Here is a 20155-nt window from a genome sequence, read left to right on the forward strand (position 1 = left end):
ATGCATGACGACATGTAGCGATCGGACGTGATAATGCAAACATGTACGAAATCACAGCCCCACCCACAAAAAAAAAAAATGAGTTCCTGCCTCGTTAAAATGCGTAACCCTCGCAATCCACACGTAATATTCCAACAAATCTATCTTTCATCAGGCGTCACTCGACGGCTGTAAATAACCACGTCCTCTCCCTGCCCCGTCGATACGTCTAGAGGTGAATTTACGACGGAGCGATGAGATTAGCGGCGACCCGTTTCACCTACAAGCTCCCATAATGCAACGGTGTCGCGGCCTTTAGCCTGCCATACAAAATCTGTGTTTGCGCTTTTAAGACAAGGAAAGATTCATGTTAGCAGTTTATAACTTTGGCATATTTGCGAACAGCAGGATTTGTTTGATTCCTGTCGGAAAGGTGGCGGCGTTTATTTCTGGATGATAAATCCGCTAACGGATTGCGACGACACAAACAATTCAGTGGAGGAAGGTGATGATAGTTAAGAAAAACTCGGAAATAACTCAAATTATTATTATTTTTTTTTTTTTAACAAAAAAAAAAAAAAAAAAGAAAAGATAACTAAATGAAACCACATGTTGAGTTTATAAAGCGAACAATAATTACAGCAAAATTTTCTTCATTTTTGTCTTGGTCAATAATTACATACATGAGCTAAATTTATTTGCGGGATTACCATTCAGCCATATGGAAGAAGGAAGGTTAAAAAGTCCTTTGGGATTTGCGATTCATTTTATTACTGTGACGTTTTGATTTGTTTTTAATCTAATACGTGACAAAAATGATATTTGAAAAAAAAAAAACAACAATAAATAAAAACTAATTCTAAAACTAATCAACCTACACTAAAGAAAAAATAAATAAATAAAAATAAAAAATAAATAACTATGATAAAAAAATCCTAACCTCAACAGGTAACGACAATGGTGCCTTGAGTTACGAGTACTTGACCTAAGAGTTTTTCGCTATACGAGCTGTCGCATGAACAATTTTTTTTTGGGGGGGGGATTTAAAAAAAGTACATTCTTCCTACCCGGGCTGACACCCTGTGACACTTTTCAAAATCCATACGTTTAAAGGCAATTACGTATTTTTGTTTTGTTTTTTGTAAAACAGAATCAGAAAATGTCTGGCAGTCATTTAAAAGGCCTTGTTGAAGTGATCCAATAAAAGTACACGGCTGAGGAGACTGTAAGCGTCGAAAAAACAAAAACAAGCTACAGGAAAAACTGAATAAAATCTCTTGAGCTCCATCGGACCAAAGCGGCGGGATAGCGACCCCGCTTGAAGCCGCTTTAACTGGGCATGTGCGATGATGACGGCGAGGCGGGCACGAAGAGCCCGGCCGACATCGTGGCAGCGTATCTTCTCAATATCGTGACTGAATAATTCATCGTTGGCACTTTCCCATAAATGTTGTCCTCATTCATTCTTAAGCGAGTCGGTTACACACACCGGCTCAGCTCCAACACACCGCTCATGTCGGGTCGCACTAAAACACCTTCCGATGGTCAGGAAAATTTCAGGATTGGATGGAATGAAAATTTGGATTCTCGTCACGCCAATTTTGCTCCAGAATCCTTCGATAGATTTGAGATTCAAGTGTACACGTCACGACGCCGGGAGTAGCAAAGCAGCCCCAGAACATGGACAGCAACGATCTTGCTGACACTAGCCTGGTGCTCCGGATAGTTTGGATCTTTCATTGCACCTGGCAAGGCTTCGAAAGCAAAGCAGCCCCAGGATAAACCACGATAGTCTTGAGATTTCATCAAACCAGTGCCAGGATGCGTCTCATTCACTTCACAAATCACTCCAAAAATCATTCCTACTTTTTGAATGACTGTTGTGGGATTTTCTGTCTTTCATGGTCGGCCACCAACAGTTTTGTTCACGTGTATCAAAGCACTTTTCATCCAGATATCAAAGTCTAGTTGAAATTACTCAAGCATCGCTTTCATGGTTACCATGACAACCACGAGGCGAGGGATACTCAGGCTTTTTCCAAGTTTGCGGCGGTATTTAGCGACAATCTTACTGGACACTTGTGGAGACGAAGACTCCCCTCCAGAGCAGGAGCAGATCTCCGCTCGGTAAGTGATGGGGAAAATGAAACTTCAAATTTGCTTCATGAACCAGTTGTTGTATATTTTAAATCCTGTAGATGGCACTGTTGGTTGAAATAAAGGGTTTAGTGTGCCTTCAGCCCAATATTGAACAGAGAGTGCCATCTACTGGAGACCAAAAATACTACAACTGGTTCATGAAGCAGAATCGAAGCTTCATTTACCGCATCACTACCGCTCGGCGTCCGGACTGCAAATAAATGCCGCTTGCGCAAAGCCACGACGGGCAAATCCAAACGCGACTTGTTAGCGCTTTCTACGGAGCAACCAACCTGAGTAGAAGCACACCTGGCATCCATGTCGGAGCTCCTCAGAGGCGGGCCAACGAGCACCTGCGGGGGCAAGGAGAAGAAGAGAGGTGGGAGTGAATGAGGGGGGACGGGGGGGGGGGCATTGAGAAAACGCACTTGTCAGGTCGCCCATTAGAGCAACATTACAATGGCAATCTGTGCGTGTGTGTGTGTGTGTGTGTGTGTGTGTGTGACTCTCCTTTTGTGCTTCTCAATGCCAGCGGGAAGATGAGATCATTACCTGTGACTGTGAGGCTAATGTAGCACAGAGCCGACAAAAACACACACGCACAAATATATACACACACACACACACACACCCCCGCACGCACCCACACGTGCGCACACACATCGAGAATAAATGAGGCTAATGCGAGTGCGCTTCGGGAACAAAAACGAAGGCGACCGCGAGTCTCGCCTCCATTTGGACCCGGCGACGTTTGCCATTTTTACAAACGTGGCGGCGAGATGACAAGAGACAAGAACGCCGGGACGTCTAATTGGACACGTGACGGGAATGAATACTTCCATTTTCGGCGACAGTTGCAGACGCGGCGCGCCGTGCCGTGCCGAGGTTAGCTCGTTAGCGCAGGTGAGGATTGAGAAGTTGCTATCTTGGGAGAAGAGCGGCTTGCGGTGAAGCACGTCTGCCTCGCAGTTCTTTGGTTCAGAGTTCAAATTAAGGCTGAATGAGTTGGAAATTATTTTTTAATTTTTTTTTCTCCTCTCAATAATGCAACTGCAATTTCATGACACACCTGTATGTAAGGCGCAGCAATTCTTTTTTGAGAAAACAAAACAAAAAAACGATATACAGCCGATATACAGCCTATAAACTGCAGTTTTCTATGTTGAAAAAAAATGAGTTGAAAAAAAATGAGTTGTTTACTGCATGCGCAGAACGATTTTGGACTGTGAATGCACAAAAAGGTACATAAACAGATTCTTAAAACAGTGCCTTTTAACACAGCAACAACTTTGCTAATTAACTTATTAAATCCATAAGACGTATATATACGTTTTCGAATTTGTAGTCCCTGCCTCCCGAAGACGTATTTATACGTCTTGGCCCTTTTTTTTTGGGCGTCGTAGCTCCATGTTTTTATCTTTAGAGCACAATATTCTCTAGGCCTTGCAAAATCAGTCAAAATCCAGAAAAAAACCCCGCTGTGATAAAGGTGTTTCCTCTCGTATAAAATAAATAAATTAATTAATTAAAAAATATATATCGATTTTTTTGCGTATTTTCTGAACTATAGAGCGCCCCCTACCGGTGAAAGAAAAATCCACAGAAAAGCCGCACTGTTGTATTAGCCGCACAGTTTAAAAATCAAGGAAAAAAGTAGCGGCTTATAGTCCGGAAAAGTCATTTATTGGAAGAGACTGGTTAGCTGCCAGTTAGCGAACAGCAAATTGTTCTGAAGTATTGAAAAGCAGAAAAATTCAAGGTGAACTCAAATTTTAGAGAAGTTCCCCCGTTAGGTGGAGCAGGAAATTTCCCCGTAATATCAATTTGTCGCGAACCTTTTCCGTGTAGTTTATTACGATTAGCTCTCCACGACTCGAAACAAGGTCCAATTATGTGGAATAAAAAGAGTCTGAGGACGGTTATCACGTAATCTCAACTTTTTTTTTCCCCCCCAGTGGCGCAGTTTAACGTCAAGACATTGCAGACAATGAGAAGTGGCAAAATAAATGACTTGTAATTTCCTCGTGTATTTGCATAGCGAAATGCAGCGACTCCACTTCCGCACTCATGCCCTGCAAATTGCCTCTTTCAGTTCCATTTTGGTTCCGACTTTCAATTACTTAAGCATTTACTGCTGAGGCGAAACAGAATTAACCAAATCATTAGAAAAAAAACCAAAAAAAAAAAACAGGCTGTCGTCTTCGTCGTCTGCCCTCTTCCTCAAACGCGCAACCATACGCGAGCTACGCGGACCCTTTCATAATCATGTTGCAATCATGTGCGTGTGAAACGCCATATAGGAATATGGAATATTAAGTGCACATTAATTCCAAGCTAAGAAGAATAGAAGATGAAGTAATCATGGCCGAGGACGAGTCTCGAGTCATATTCTTTCTTCTCATGCAGGAAATTAGCAACAGCCAATGACAGAGGCCCACATTTTTTACGTGATGAATATATCTCTCTCTCTCTCTGATGTGCTGGTGGCCCTGCATGCAGAAGCAGACTGACTCTCACACTCTCTCTCTCTCTCAATCTCTCTCACACTCTCTCTCACAACCTCAATCTCTCTCACACTCTCTCTCACTACCTCACTCTCTCTCTCACTCTCTCTCTCAAACTCTCTCACACTCTCTAACACTCTCTCTCACACACTACCTCACTCTCTCTCACACTCTCTCACATTCTCACTCTCTCTCACACAACCTCACTCTCTCTCACACTCTCTCTCTCTCTCTCTCTCTCTCTACTTGTCTTAGTTAAAGTTTCAAAGTAGGGTTTAAAGCCAGGATTAGGGTTTCAAACAAAGTAGAAAAGGAACCCGCGATCCAATCATTCCCCAAGAATCGCTCGTCTCTTCTTCATTTTTGTGGTGCACGGCTCTACCTCTTCAACCCGCGGCGCCCCCTGCTTGCTCCTAATAACCTATGATGAGTCCTCCACACTTGAGCACGCTCTCAGCAGACACCCAGTGAGACCCAACACACACGCGCGCGCACACACACACACACACACGTGCACACGTGCACACGCGCACACGGCCATCTGCAAGGCAATTAACGGCCGCATCTACTGCACTGAAAAGCAGAAAAGCAGACTGGTTGACCGCCGGATGCGAACAGGATCAGTGACAGTACAGGATTTAGACAATCCAGGGTTAGGGTTTCAAAGATAGAGGATGTCGGTTTAAAAAAAAAAAAATGTTTTCAAAACATTTTCGAACTGAGCGCTGCAGACGAGGATTTGGATTGTAAAGGGCTGAAGTTTGAAATTAATGTTTCAAGTCTGGGTTGACAATTTTAAATTAGAGTTCCAAGGATGGATTAGGAGCTCAAAGTAAGGTTTCAAGTCAGGGTCAAAATAGGGTTTCAATTCAGGGTTAGGGTTTCAAATGGGGTTGCAAAAGCCTGGGTTCAGCGTTCAAATGATTGGAAGTCAGGGTCAAAGTTTCAAAACAATCGTCTAACGCAGAGTTTTCAAGTCTGGTTAGTGTTTCAATTCAGGGTTAGGGTTTCAAGTCACTGTTAGGGTTGTAAATTCGTGTTTCAAGCTAGGATGTGGGTTCTCATGTGTGTTAGGGTTTCACAATAGGGTCAGTGTTACCAAGTAGGGTATCAAGTTAGGGTTTTTATATTCAAGTTAGGGTTTCAAGTCAATGTTAGGGCTCCAAATGTCAGGTTAGGGCTTCAAACTCTGGTCTCAATGCGCCAAATGGGTTCCCTGTATAAAATCGAGCGCTCTAGCTTGGCGGCAAGCCGGCCGGCCATCTTTCAGCGGTGCAGTAAGTGAAGGCCGCGCTGGCAGCTCAGGCAAAATGGAGCTCCATCTTGCCCTCCGAAAGAAGGATGAGCTGCAGAATGAGGGCACACACACAGACGGGTGCGAGCGGGAATCATAAAGGCGAGGTGGACGCAAGGGGGTTGGGTTGGGGGGGGATTGACGCTAGCAGCATACTGATGCTGCAGGCGAGCAGCCAAGCGTGCGCCATATTGTCTCGGCTGTTTCCATTTGTGAGAAGTAACTAAGTAAAAATACTTGGTTGGCGTAAGACAGGGGTGGGCAAACTTTTGGATTGGCAGGCCACAATTGGTTCTAAAATTTGACATCCTGCACAAACAACCATCACAGGACTGAGATCGGACCCCACCCGGACCCTGCATGCTGAATCACGACGTCCGAAAAGGCACGTCACCGCAGGGACGCTCGGCGGCCGAGCCGAACCGAGCTTGTCCGCCGCCATTTCCCCGCTCTTTAATCTCAGCGGGCCCACAGCGGAACAAGTGACGCGGCCCGGCACATTCCATGAATGGAAAGTGCGACTTGAAGTCCCGGAATTTATCGGCGCGGTCGCCAAATACTCCCTTTGACACCTTCAGCTTCCGTCTCCGACTTTGACGGCGATCGCAGGGCACGTGTGCCTTGCCTTTTTACGTTTACTTACTACATCTGAAAAACGGATATCCGTAGTTTCTAGTCCTCATTACTTCGTCATAATCGAGACTTTGGCGGTTGGCCACGCGACATTCTAAACCAGAGGTGTTCAATCCTGTTCCTCGAGGGTTGCCGCTTTTCCACCGGATTCAAATAATCAGCAAGCTATGCAGAAGCTGAATAGCGATCCTGATCATTCGAATCGGGTACCCCCATTTGAGAACACCTGGCATAGACTGTGAGGCAATTGCTTGCTTATTATTAATGCTCGAGGGGTAGGGGGGGGGGCACTTGAGGTATGCGTGTGTATTACCCTCACTGTTAATTACTGAGAGCCTTTTCTTTGTGCGCGTTGTGTGTGTGTGCATGTATGTGTGTGAGTTAATTATGTGAATAATTTATGAACAGTTGCAGCAGTGAGGTCAACGGCCATCTTGAGGAAATATAATAATAAAAATATAGCGTAGCGTGTGGAAAGAAATTTGTCCCAAAATGCGCGACTACATTTTTTACATTTTTTTTACACCATATTGGAAATATTCAAAATCAGTCGTGTTTATAATTAACTCATTCAATCCACAAGACATACATCTACATTTTCAAAAACGTAGAGCCCACCACCCAAAGACGTATTTATACGTCTTTTTTTTTATAGCATTAGAACACAGTATTCAGTTGGCCTTGCAAAATCAGTCAACATCCAGAAAAACGCTGGAATTGAGGGGCTCCTCTAATGAAAATTTCTGGGATTAAATGAGTGGATAATATAATTATAATATATAAATTATAATAAAGATGTAACAATTAAGTGTGTTAGAAAATGGTGCCCAAGAAGCTGCTGAAATTTATCTTCTAACTAAACACCGAAAAAAACTAAAAAATAAAAAAAAATAAAGTGCTTACACTCAGTTTTTGTAATTAATATCCCAGCTCGTGTTGTTTTATCTCTCAATTCCTCATGTTTTGTTTGCTCGCCGCGGAGCGCTTTTTGGCTTATTAGCAAACGCGACGACGTGACACGCGAGGACATTTTTAACTAACTCAAACGTTAATCAACAGCCCTCTCGCGTTAACCGCTTAGCCTAGCATTTAGCCTAACGCCGCGCTAACAGCCACTGTCATGGGAACGCTAACGAACGGCGGCTTAAGAGGAAAAACAACAAAAGTGAGTTTAATGAGAGCGCCGAGATAAGACGCACACGCGCGCGCACGCACGCACGCGCGCACGATGTGACAGGCTCTTCTGCTTCGACTCTAATTAGACGGGAAGGAGCGCATGTGGAGAATGAGCTAACTAAGTGTCCGCGTCAATACACAATTGTGAGAGTCTGTCTGGACCTCGCGGAGATCCATGGGAGAAGAGGAAGAGCAGGAGAGACAAATTAGAGCAAGGTCAAGACTCGGAGGGCAGCGAAGAAGAAGAAGACGAGGAGGAGGAATGTGCAGCAGTGAGAATGAAAACACAGCGTAACATCGGCTGTCTGACGATGACACGTATATGAGCACCATGTGGAGAAGCGAGCAGTATCTCGTTCGATTTCCTGCGTGGAGTTTGCATGTTCTCCCCGTGCCTGGGTGGGTTTTCTCCGGGTACTCGGGTTTCCTCCCACATTCCCAAAAACATGCATGATAGACTGAACGATCGAAATTGGCCCTGGGTATGAGTGTGAGGCTAGGCAAGGGGGAGGGATGTGGGCGGGGCTGGTGGGACCCGGGCGGCGTCCCTTCGCATTCAGAACACCGGCAAAATAAATCGGCACGTGCGGCTGCATTCAAATGATTTTTGATCACCTTAATCAATTACAGTTACTTTCATGGAAAATGAACTGACGCGCGTTAGTGGGCGTCGCTTTCGACGAAAGCCACACCGGACGATTTAATTTCCTCATCAAGGTGACGGATGAAAGATATTGGCTCCCACTCTCTCACACTTGTGCGCAAACACGCGCGCAGTTATTACATTCCCTTTATTAAATATCCCAGCGGCCCCTTAATGGACAAATAGCATCTGATTCTATCAAGTCGCGTGTGGAGGACGCAAAGAGGAGGAGTGGGAGGAGGAGGAGGAGGAGGAGAATATTAACCGGGTCCTCGGCGGCGGCGAGAATATGTCACGCCGAGCAAATGAGTAATTCCCAAACTGATTGATTGTGCCGTGGAGAAAGCCAAAGGAGAAGAAGAGCGACTGATAAAAGGGGCCATAAATGTGCTGAGAAGTGGAGGTGATTGGAGGTGATGAGGATGAAATGGAAGGAGAGAGAGAAAGAGAAAGAGAGAGGGAGAAAGAAAGAGAGAGTGAAAGAGAGAGACAAAGAGAGCGAGAGAGAGAGAAAGAAAGAGAGAGAGAAAGTAAAAGAGAGTGAAAGAGAGAGAGAGAGACAAAGAGAGCGAGAGAGAGAGAGAGAGAGAAAGAGAGAGAGTGAAAGAGAGAGAGAGAGAGAAAGAGAGGGAGAAAGAAAGAGAGAGTGAAAGAGAGAGACAAAGAGAAACAGAGAGAGAGAAAGAGCGAGCGAGCGGTTCCGATGGAACGAAATGGTGCTTCCCGGACATTTGACCGCACCCACATCCCGCGTATCCACGTCGGAAATTGACGGGGCAACGGCCACTTAGGTGGGGCACATACCGGCAAAACTAATTTACTTTCAATTTCACTCCGACAGCAACGCCCTAAAGCGCAGCGGCAGCAAATGCCAAGTGTTATGCTTTACAGCGAAAAAGTCAGCAAGTTGGCGGTCCGTCATTTGCGAGGTCACCGTTTCGTGGATTTTGAAAAAGCGATTGGTTGTTTTTTTTTAGCGCAAGACAACGCGACAAGCTTTACTTTGGCGCCATCTTGTGGCACCTTCCTGTCCAGGAACTATGTTGAAGTGAGTTGAGCTTCTACTATCCAGTGGACCTCGGCATATTCTGCACCCCCCCATTTTTTCCCCCATTATTAATTGGCTATTTTTCAAATAAATTTAGTCGTTTAGCTGTTCACCCCGCGCAAGTCAAGAAATGAGCAAGGCCACCCTGACGCATGCAAGTCAATTGTGGGAACGCTGTTTGGGCGAGGGGGTGGGTGGAGGGGTGAGACAATAAATATGGAGATTGAAACAGTCCCCCTTCTGGGTTGGGTAAGAGAGCAACGCGTCTTGCACACAAGCAGATATCGACAAACGAGAGAAGACGCCGCCACTGATGGAGAACAATTGGTGACTGATGTTAACCGATTGCTTTTAGCCATTCGGCTGCAATGAGTTATTGATCAGCTCGGCGGGACGCAAGCGGGAAGAATATTTGCCCCGGGGGGAGTGTGCATCTCAACAAAGAAACTTTTTTTTTTTTTTTTTCAACAAAGCTCAAGTTAACAGGGAAAGTCATTGTTAATGTGTACCTAATCAAGTGGCCATAAAAAGATTCAAAATCTCCAAAGTTATTACAAGTTTATTACAAAAAAAAATAAATAAAAATCTAATAAAAATACAAACTTCAACTCATTTTCCTGGGTGAAAATTAGGAAAAAAACAAGCTCACATTTATTCCATATTTTTTTTTTTTCGTGTTCACCCGTTCCGAAAAATGGTCGGATGGAACATGTTTGATGATTACGCGCATCTCTGCCGACGGAGCGGGAAGTCGAGCGTGAGTAAATGAACGCAACGGATGAATACAAGAAGTGACACAAGGCTTTGGATGCGATGGGAAAAGTGGAAAATAAAAACAGACGTTTAATTAAAAATATGCAAATATGACCACAGATTGCTGGCTATCAAATTCAACTTAACAGAAAAAAAAGAAAAGTATTTTGACAACGTTTAAGATTAAGGAGAGTCGTCTCGATGCATTGCAATGAGATGCCGCGACAACATTCAGAGTTAAAAGAGCCATAATACAGAAAATGTGATTTTTTTTTTTTTTAATGTCCTCCCAGTGTAAAATTAAATAACCGATCCATTCAGCATAATGGTACGATGCAATCCTTTTCTTAAATTATTAGTTTCTCCGGTTTCTCAAAATCTTATCTTTTTTTTATAGATATTTAGATGTGAAATTTTTTTTTTTCAAACCCAGAAAATTCTTCCAAAAATGCTAATGAACATTCAAAATACATTTTCCACCAGAAACGCGGGATAAGGAGGGAGAAAATCCGAGGGACAAAAAAAAAATCAGGAAAAAAAGCCAAAATAAAGAATATTGGGAGAAGGAAAAAAAGGAAAAAAAAAGAACTTTTTTGCAGATTTAGAATGATATGCAGGACAAATGTAGTGCCTGAATAATATTAAAAATTTGAGTGAGTTGATTATTATTTTTTTGGGAAGGAATTTACTAAATGAGTTCTTGAGTTGGTTTCTTGTTCAGCAATTTTGTGCCATCCTTGAATGGTGGCTGTTATGCAAGAGAGCAATTTGCATGTTAAAATTTTTTTTTTTTAAAATATTTAAGGCATGCATTTTTCAATGCATGAACAAAAAAAATGAAAAATATTAAAAAATTGTTTTGCACAAATTTTTTATCTCCAAGTGAAAAAAAAAAAAAGTATTTCATTGAAATCCTAAGACGCCTGGGAACTGTTTTAAATTGTGGGGATGAAAAAAAAAAGAAAAAAAAATGTCTTTAAGTGCAGACTCTGCAAATAGGGCAAAAAAAAACCGTGTTCGGAAAAAGAGCACAGTGTTCATATCGAAGGCCACGTATGTCCCCTGCGTCCAATTACAGCCATCAAACCTTGCCGAGCGATCGATCACGCTGAGCCTCCGCGTGTGGGGAGCGCACATGTAACTTGTCCGGCCATCAGCCGAGCTAACACGTCAGCTAACACATCGCTTGACCCCCCCCCCTCCCGTCCCCGACCCCCCCCCCCCCCTCAATGTGACGGTAATAATAACTCAAGTGTCAAGTGACGAAAGTCAGCTTTTTTTTTTCTGGCACGCATATCGTGATTATTAGGATTAGAATATCCACACGAAAGGGTTGCCGTGCCTCCCAAGTCCCATGCGTGCGTCACCCTGGTTAATTATTCATGAATCACATCTACATATGCAAATGAGCTGATGTGAAGGTAACCAAAGTGGGTGTAATCAAACGAGCTTTTTTTCTGGATTGTTTTCATTGACATCCTCATCGCATTTGTTAGAAAAACTATTGATCGTCATGGGTGCCCCGCTACTAAAACATTTTTCGACATCCTGAGGAAAAGAAAATACTGTTTTTCATATTAAATTTATTTTTTTTTTAATCGTACAAAGGGACCTCAATTTTCAAACAATTTGACTTCTTTATGAGATGCTGACAATTTTTTTTTTGGTCTTGATTGGTAAGCAAACTTTTCTCCGGGCAGGTCATGACTGTTAGCTTAATGCTAACGCACAATGCAAAACGCCATAGACTGGCTAATGAAACTAGCATCTTTATTAATACATTTTAAATTACATCAAATTTTTATAATCGCAGAGGCACGGTGGACGACTCGTTAGCACGCCCGCCTCACAGAGCAGAGGTGCGGGGTTCGATTCCGGCTCCAACATTCCCCGCGTGGAGTTAGCGTGTTCCCCCAGTGCCCGTGAGGGTTTTCCGAGTACTCCGGTTTCCACCACACGTCTGGCATTAGCGGCTAGTCCGAGGGCGAAGCCAAGGCGTTGCTTGTCAGGGAGTCGCGGCAGCAAAGGATTATGGGTCGAGGCTGACAGACTGCAAGCGGCGGCCCATTAGAGAATGCGCCGAGAAAGCTGGTGTGCCGCTCTGCTTCCTGTCTGCGCTCGTCTCCTCCCAGAGCCTTGATTAGGGCTTCGGGGAGAAGGCGAGCACGCTGAAGGGCAGCAGAGAAACAGAAAAGGGAAGGAAGAAGAGAGAGGGAAGACAGAGAGACGCAGTGGAGAAGCAGAGAGTGTTCTATTTTGATATTAAGATGCCATTCTGATGTGGACTTAACGCAGTGCTTCGCAATTATTTTCTGTTACGCCCCCTAGCAAGAAGAAAACAAGTCGCGCCCCCCCACGACTACAAATAATAGCATTTTTGTTGCAAAACAAACCGACACCGTCGAGTTAATACTCGCTGCGCACAATGGGTGAGGAGAGCGCCGCTGCCAACTACTGGAGTGGAGGTGTAATTACACTTTATTGTAGTACGGCGGGAAAAAAAGTTCCCCAGGTTCACACGCGCCCCCCTCCTCAGCACACCCCACAATACCACAATACCACAATCCCTACTAACTAGGCGTACTTAGTTGCATTGGGCACGTTCATGGAGAAAAAAGAAGAAGGAGACAAATAAGACCATCATAAGTCCATAATGAGGTAAGCGGATTTTAATAGTAAATTAAATAAATAAGTACTAAATTAACTAAATTAAGTAATAAAACCTCTGCAGCGACATGCACGGACGCTTTTTTTTTTTTTTTTTAACGGCGTCAGTGGCAGAGAATTTTTATGACTAAGGCCGGTGGGTCGAGGCCGGAACGACACAGAGATGGCGTCCGGAGGGCCGGGGGTCAAGTGCCCAACTCTGGTTATTCATATGGCGTTCGTGGAATATGTAATCCACTCGTTTTGTGCCGTCTCAGAGGGCGGCCATTTTGACTGTCGATTGATAATGACATCACCGTTGCTCAGACGACCCATCACGGCTCACTCTTTTTTTTTTTTTTTTTTTTTAAAGTTATCAGAATATTTCAACAAGTGGAGCCACATGGAACATATTTTAAAAAACATTTTTGAAGTTGACAGCCCCTTTAAGATTTCACACTGCAAAAATAGTATCTCGCCATCCCCGTTTTCAACAACGAAAAAGCGTCATCAGCACGGGGAAAGGGGGCTTACTTCCTAATCTGACTACACGGCTCGCTACGAGTACTTCGACAAGTCGCTTTGTTCCCTGATGAAAAGAATCTTTCACATTCTATTTCCATCCTCAGACGAGTGCTTGTGTTGAGTATCGCCCCCCCCCTTAAAGGGGGGCCGGTGGGTCCGCCTGTGATGTCTGAAGGAGAAACGCACAAGCTCAGCGTGATTTTCGGCCCACCTGGAGGCGATTCGCTCGCGGTTGCACTTGAGAGCGCCACATTGGAATATTCCGGGTTAGTAATATGATCATTTGGAGGGGGGGTGGGGGTTAAAGGAAACAATTCTGATTGTGTGAATTTGCATTTTGATGAATGATCCATTAATGCATTCATATCATTTCGAACTCATTTTAGAACATTATCGCTGAAAATAAATAAATAGGATTTAAAAATAGACACATGAAGACTGTGTCACTTCCGTTAACAACCCAGGCAAAAATTAGCTTCTCCCCAACATACAAAGATCTCAGTCGAGGTGTATCGCATTGACATACTTCCCGACTGCCAATTAGTACTTTCCTATTAGCCAGGGTTTTGGTGGCATCATGTGGCCATCATTGGACCAACAGAGGAGTTTTTCCAAACAATTGTCAAGTTAAAAAAAAAAAAAAGTGAATTCTTTAAGACCGAACTGTGAATAGGCGGGGGATTACTGCAATTTAATTTGATCAAGATATATTATAAAAACATGAATATTAGCAAGCGAGCTGTAAAAGTTAGACAACTGACGCTTTGGAAAAATGACGCAAAACAAAGACAACCGAAAGACGAGCAACATTTGTCTTGATGTTGACTTAAGTTTGCGACATGACGGCCCGGGTGACCTCTTTGTTACTCTTCCGTCAGCGTTTCGAATCTGCGTTGGGTCCAATGAAAGCTCAAAAATATGAAGGCTTTCCGGAGTAATTCCAGTGTCACGAAGATTGATGTCAGTGATTTTCTTGTGACGCTTTACAACATCCGGCACCGGGGCGTCTTTAACTTGTTTACAGCCATTGACGGATAAAGACGTCAAATATATATATATATATTTTTTACTGGTAGTGAATGAGTTCATCTGTGCAGGTTACAATAAAATATCAAGGTCATCAAAGTCTTTTTTTTTTTTAAATGATTAATTTCCTCGAGTCTTGAATAGGAGTTGAAAAAGGTGGAAAATTTCCGTGCCGATCCAAATTAGCCCGCTGAGGCTTTGGCGGACGTCTGCGCTCGTGGTTCGTCATGATATTTGACGCAAATCCGGCGATTATTTCGACTGAGCCAAATCTTTTCCCGCTCTGCTACGCGTTATCTGATTGCACGGGGGAGAATTTGCTCGTGACGCCAGAGACGAGCTGGTGCAATAACGATGGCTCACAATTCGAAGACACCGTAAGCATCCTTTCGATCGTTAAAAATCCGTCGTGCGTTCTTTTTTTTTTTTTTTTTTGGTCACCCCAAAAAAAATTTGACTGTTTGAACTCCCCCGTCGCTCCGGCACGGTTGAAATCAAACGACTCGTACTCGGGCGCTTGTTAGCGAACGGCTGCTGTCAGGTTGCATTACACGGGGCGGCGCGAGAACGTGGCGGCACAAGGACTCATTTAAGGCATCAAACCAAATGAGCGTAAATGTTTTTGCCAAATAGCCCCGAGCCGTCGTCGAGACTTATTAGTGGGTGGGGGCTGAGATCTAACGGAGGCGCATCAGCTTCGGCGCCGTTGCGCTAAATGCAGAAATATGACGAGCGATTTGGATTCTAATTGAAACCTTCGACAACATTTGGCAGGAATCCGGATGTAGCCCCGTGAACAGAACAGACGATTTTTTTCCCCATTCTACACGAGAAGAGAGCATTTCGCTTCGGAATGACGCGACAATTGAGCAAAGTAGCCCTCTAACGAGTGATATACCGATTATCACTCGGGCCGATTATCGGGGTCGATATTTGGCCGATCGCCTGCCTTTTATTTAACTTTCAAGGCCGATAAATTAAAAGCAGTCACTTCTCTCTCTCTTTTTGCCGTGCTGGTGGCCCTGCCTGCAGAAGCCGATCGGCACCATTTTGATTGGTTCCTTGTGCAGTGGGTAGCAGCCAATCAGGAGCAAGCTGCCTGTTTGCTTTTTCACCACGAGTCACGAGCACTAAAACAAACTTTGCCGAAATCCGAATAAATGTCAGTCAGCTACAACTCCCAAATAATAGAAAACTTTTTGCCGTAGTCAACGCCTCATAATCGATATCGGTCCCGAAAAAAAGCATATGGGTCTATCACTACCCCTAACATAAACCATGCTAGGCTTTCTGACTTTACTTTGAGATTGTATTGGCCCGTGTCACATATGCTGGTGTCTGTCGTATTTTGGGGCTGCTTTGCTCCATCTGGCACTGGATGTCTTGAATCTGCAAGGAGTACAATAATACCGAGAGACCAAGGCATTCTGAAAACTCGCATTGGACTTCGGCAGGAATTTTTTGTTGTGGCCCTTTTTATTTTTGTTGGCGTTCTTTTTTTTGGAGCGCAAGCTAATGTGACTGTTGTGTTCTGGGCCTTTTATTCCCGCTCTGCAGCCAATTAGAGCAGCACCAAGCAGCTTGTCAGTGTGGGTCCAATGGAGCTTGTCTCCGATTCAGTCCAAATGTGACATCCCAAGCTCCCACTCACCTCCCACTTAGTACTGCGGACACATGGCGACCGCTCGGCCCTTCACACAGAGGCCACCTGTGTCAAGTCTGACACTTCCTCTGGGCCAGTGTGACCAGACCTGTCTATGCACCATATGTGTGTTCTTGTATTTCTATCTTTGTTAGGACCTAAACTGCAGATCAATGTCGCCAATTTTGTTTAAAGCTGATATTGGTTTGTATTTTTTTTCTTTTTAATTTCTATTTCTATTGCAAGTGAAAAAATAAATCCCACAAAAAAAATACAATATTAAAAATGACTTCATTCCGTATCGGCGCATATTAATTATTACTTTGATCAGAGCTCGATATTTATGAAACGCTCAAATATGTCATGCATAGTCCAGAAAATGTCCAAATCAGGTGATCACACGTTACAGACACACACACAACCACAAATCTCCTTCACAGAACAATAATACAACCCCCTCATGGCATACACAATTATGCATTAAAAAGGAATTACAACATCCGAGGAGATATAATCCTAAATGTGCTGTTCGAATTTATATGAGGAAGGACAACGAAGATGAAGACGCATGCAGGAATGAGGAAGAAGACTCCATGCTGATGACCTTTCACGGCGAAGACGAGAAGGAGGAGGAGGAGGAAGATGTATAGACGGGGAATCGCACCACTGTGGGGGTGGCAGGGTGACACAAGACACTGTGTGTGTGTGTGTGTGTCTATGCGCTATAAGACACTCTTTCCCACGCAGCATCGAGGCCGAGCACATACGATCGACAGTATGCTTGGCAGCCAAAAAACAAGGCTCGTCTCCAGTGAGCTGCAGTCTAAGGAATATTCTGCCCTCATCGTGCATGTCATTGTATGCGAGTGTGTGTGTATGTGTACATGTTCATTAGCTTAAAAGAGGACCGTACGCAGTAGAAGTAAAGGTGAAGATATTCTCTCTCTCTCTCTCTCTCACTCACTCACTCTCACTCTCTCACATGAGGTTGAAGAAGAAAAACTTTGCCCGTAGCACGCCTCGCAATTACAATCCACGCAGCACAGCTTTAAATCGCGTGCTTAGCACCATTACAATGCTTCAACGTTCATATTTAAAAGCGGAAAGGAAAACGTGAGGCCGTTAACACAGAAGGGAGAGCCTCTCAGTCAGATGGACTAAAGGAGGAGGAGAAAGTAAAGGCTGAAATTAAGACGCTTTAATTTCCTCAAGCGTATTGTTGCTCAGCGGCGTTAAAAGCTGCTTTTCCTCTCTCCTTCACCCCCTGCGCCCCTCGGGCTGACAGAGACATGAGAGCCAGTGACACAAGTTAAGTGATTCCCAAGCTCGCTAGCCAAGAAACCCACGGGCGCAACACACGCACGCACGAGCACGAGCACGTGCGCGTACACATGCATGCGCGGCGGGAAGCATCTCGGATTCTTCTTTCCTTCATATTCATCGATTTCCGCCCACTGTATTTTAACGCAGGCGGCGGCATGAGTCCCCCCCCCAAACCGTCTAGACGTGCACTCCTACATGTCTAGTCAGGTATGGAACAGTTCACGCTGACCTAAGTGCCTCTCTTGCTAGTACAGTACACCCACAATATTAGGAACACCCACACAAGGTAATGCGATCCAGTGAAAGAGTCGAATTTTCATACCGACACGTTGAGCTGACAAGCCTGGCAGACGGCACTGAGCGTGACGCAAAATGAAATGGGGAAGATGACTTCATCAATGAGACAAAGTTCAATTAAGAGAAAATGAAATTGGATATATTACATTGAAAATAAAATGAGAAATTAAGATGAGATGGAACGGGGAAATAAGGTTAAACAGAATTTATTTCAATGAATTCAAATATAATAATGTTTTATTTTTTTTAATGAATAAAATTAGTTCCCACTCAGTGACTATGTGAATATGCGTGGCAAATGTGTCGTGAAAAAAAAATGTTTCTCAGGATTCAAAATTCAGAAAATACGGTGTATAAATTAATAATTAATTGAAAGGCAATTAATAATTTTTTTTTTTGAGGGGCATGTTAAAAATAAAGTAAAAAACAAATTAAAAAAATAAAGATAAAAAGAAATAAATACATTTCTGCACTTCCCGGAATGCCCGCCTTGACCACTTGGGGGCAGTACAAGACAAACAGCCGGTAATATAAAGCCACTCCTTCGTACGCTCATTCTTCAAAGAGGATCAAGAATACATGACGGAGAACTCATCTCACATTGTCCGTCTACATGCGTTACTGCTTACATTTTGTTCAAACATCCGTCGCGTTATGTGTTAGCATTAAACTCGTAGCCATTAAGGCAAAGTTAAGTGGTTGTTTTAATGACAACATTTTTTTTTTTTGGTTTTCATCTATTAGCCAATTGGCAGCTTTTGTAAAGTGATTTGAGTCATTAGTATTGAAAATTTCGGTTACAAGCTTGGTCACAGAACAAATTCAACTCCTTAGCGCCATATCCCGAAGGCCGTGCGCTCGTATGTCGCCCCCAAAACCACAAATCCGCTCCGTCTGCAGCTTTCCCACACTGTACTTGACACTTCTGACTGCATGCAAGTTTTACGGCGCCACTCATTAAAGTTGAATGTAATCTGATGATGCCGCGTGTGTGCGGCTGGTGCGGAACTATCAGAAGCGGCGGAGACGGCGCTTATTGTTCTCTTCTGTCCAAAAAAGAAACGATGACATTGTGTTGACTGAGCAGCTTTTGACGCTGGCGCGAAAAGCAGAAGATTGTCAGGAGTCGGTGAGGGGGGGGGGGGGGGGGCTTGGGGGCAGCTGCTAACAAAGCACGGAAGCGTTCCTGAGCGTTTATCAGAAGTGGATTTACACACACGTGCGCGCGTGAGGGAGCAAAATATATCACAATGCAAAGCGGGGCGAACAGCCGTCGGAGGCTTCCACTTCCCGGCCGTTTCGCTAATTAATAAACAGGCAAGGACATGTGAAGCCATTAATCAGCCGTCGACGAGGCGCCGCGCCGTTTATTGGCTCGATTCACAGATGCACGATTTGGCTCCGCGGAGGGGACGAGCCAATAGGAAGATTTTTCAAATGTAGATCATGAAATGGTCGTTACGGGCTCACTCGCTATCACTATAAAGGGCCTTTGGTATTCTCATCAGAATTTGACGGATAACAGTTACCGTATTTTACGGACTGTAAGCTGCAGTTTTCTATCTTGAAAAAAAAAATGAGTTGTTTACTGCAAACCCAAGAGATAAAAAAAATAAAAATAAAAATAAAGATTTATTTAATGTATTTTCTGAACGATAGAGCGCCCCTATTGGTGAAAGAGAAATCCACAGAAAAGCCGCACCGTTGTATTAGCCACATGGTTCAAAATTGAAGAAAAAAGTAGCGGCTTATAGTCCGGAAAATACGGTAAACGATTTAATAGACGACTAACAGATTATCAAATCAAAACCTCTTTTGAAAATGAAATCATCATTTTGGAATATTTAACTCAACACTAAAATCCTCTTGAGTTCAGCCTCTCAATATTTGATTTCTGTCAACCCACGTCAAAACCAAATGATTATTTTGCAGGTTAATTTAAAAAACAAAAAAAAAAATTGCAAACTGTGTTCATGTTCATTATTATCACCATATCCGACTTATTGCATAGAAATATCGGGAAATGCCTGTAAAAAAAAAAAAATACGTTTACCTGTTCAAACTACAAAAAAGCAATTTGCATTATAAATCGATCAAAATAAACAAAACCAACAGAGCCACTATTTATCAATTCAAACACCATGAAACAAATAAATACTTCATGGCAAGGCCGACTGAAAGAACTGCGTGGGCCATACGTGGCTCCCGAGCCACATTTGACCACCACTAGCCCATAACTACAAACTTGTTAGCCTTTGAAGAAGAGGGAGCCTTTAAAGTTATTGTAAACATTTTTCAATTTTTAAATACGTTAATGCAATCCAATCTAATCAATCCATGAAAAAAAAAAAAAGATGGGAGATAAAGAATCATGTAAAAAAAAAAAAAAAGAAAATTTAAAGGGACTCATGAGCCTAATTAGTCTTTCAGTGGCTGAGAAAGATAAGTTGAAGGCGACAAATGATGACTCGGCTTTTTTTGCAAGATAACCGTCGATGTGGTCTGTGTCGCTTCATCTTTGTGCGCA

General features: G+C 43.5%; 1 protein-coding gene across 1 annotated transcript in view; it reads right to left on the reverse strand.

Moving 5' to 3' along the window:
- The window catches only part of dab1a (DAB adaptor protein 1a), a 162940-nt gene that overhangs the window by 77334 nt on the left and 65451 nt on the right, over nt 1-20155 (reverse strand). Inside the window, exon 4 of the mRNA XM_088313543.1 lies at nt 2412-2471. The gene's annotated coding sequence lies outside the window, so the exon portion shown is untranslated. The remainder of the gene's footprint in view (nt 1-2411; nt 2472-20155) is intronic.

This window comes from Idiotropiscis lumnitzeri, chromosome 13 (assembly GCF_059441095.1).
Source record: "Idiotropiscis lumnitzeri isolate Australia: NSW breed Sydney's pygmy pipehorse chromosome 13, RoL_Ilum_1.0, whole genome shotgun sequence".
In the NCBI taxonomy this organism is placed as follows: Eukaryota; Metazoa; Chordata; class Actinopteri; order Syngnathiformes; family Syngnathidae; genus Idiotropiscis; species Idiotropiscis lumnitzeri.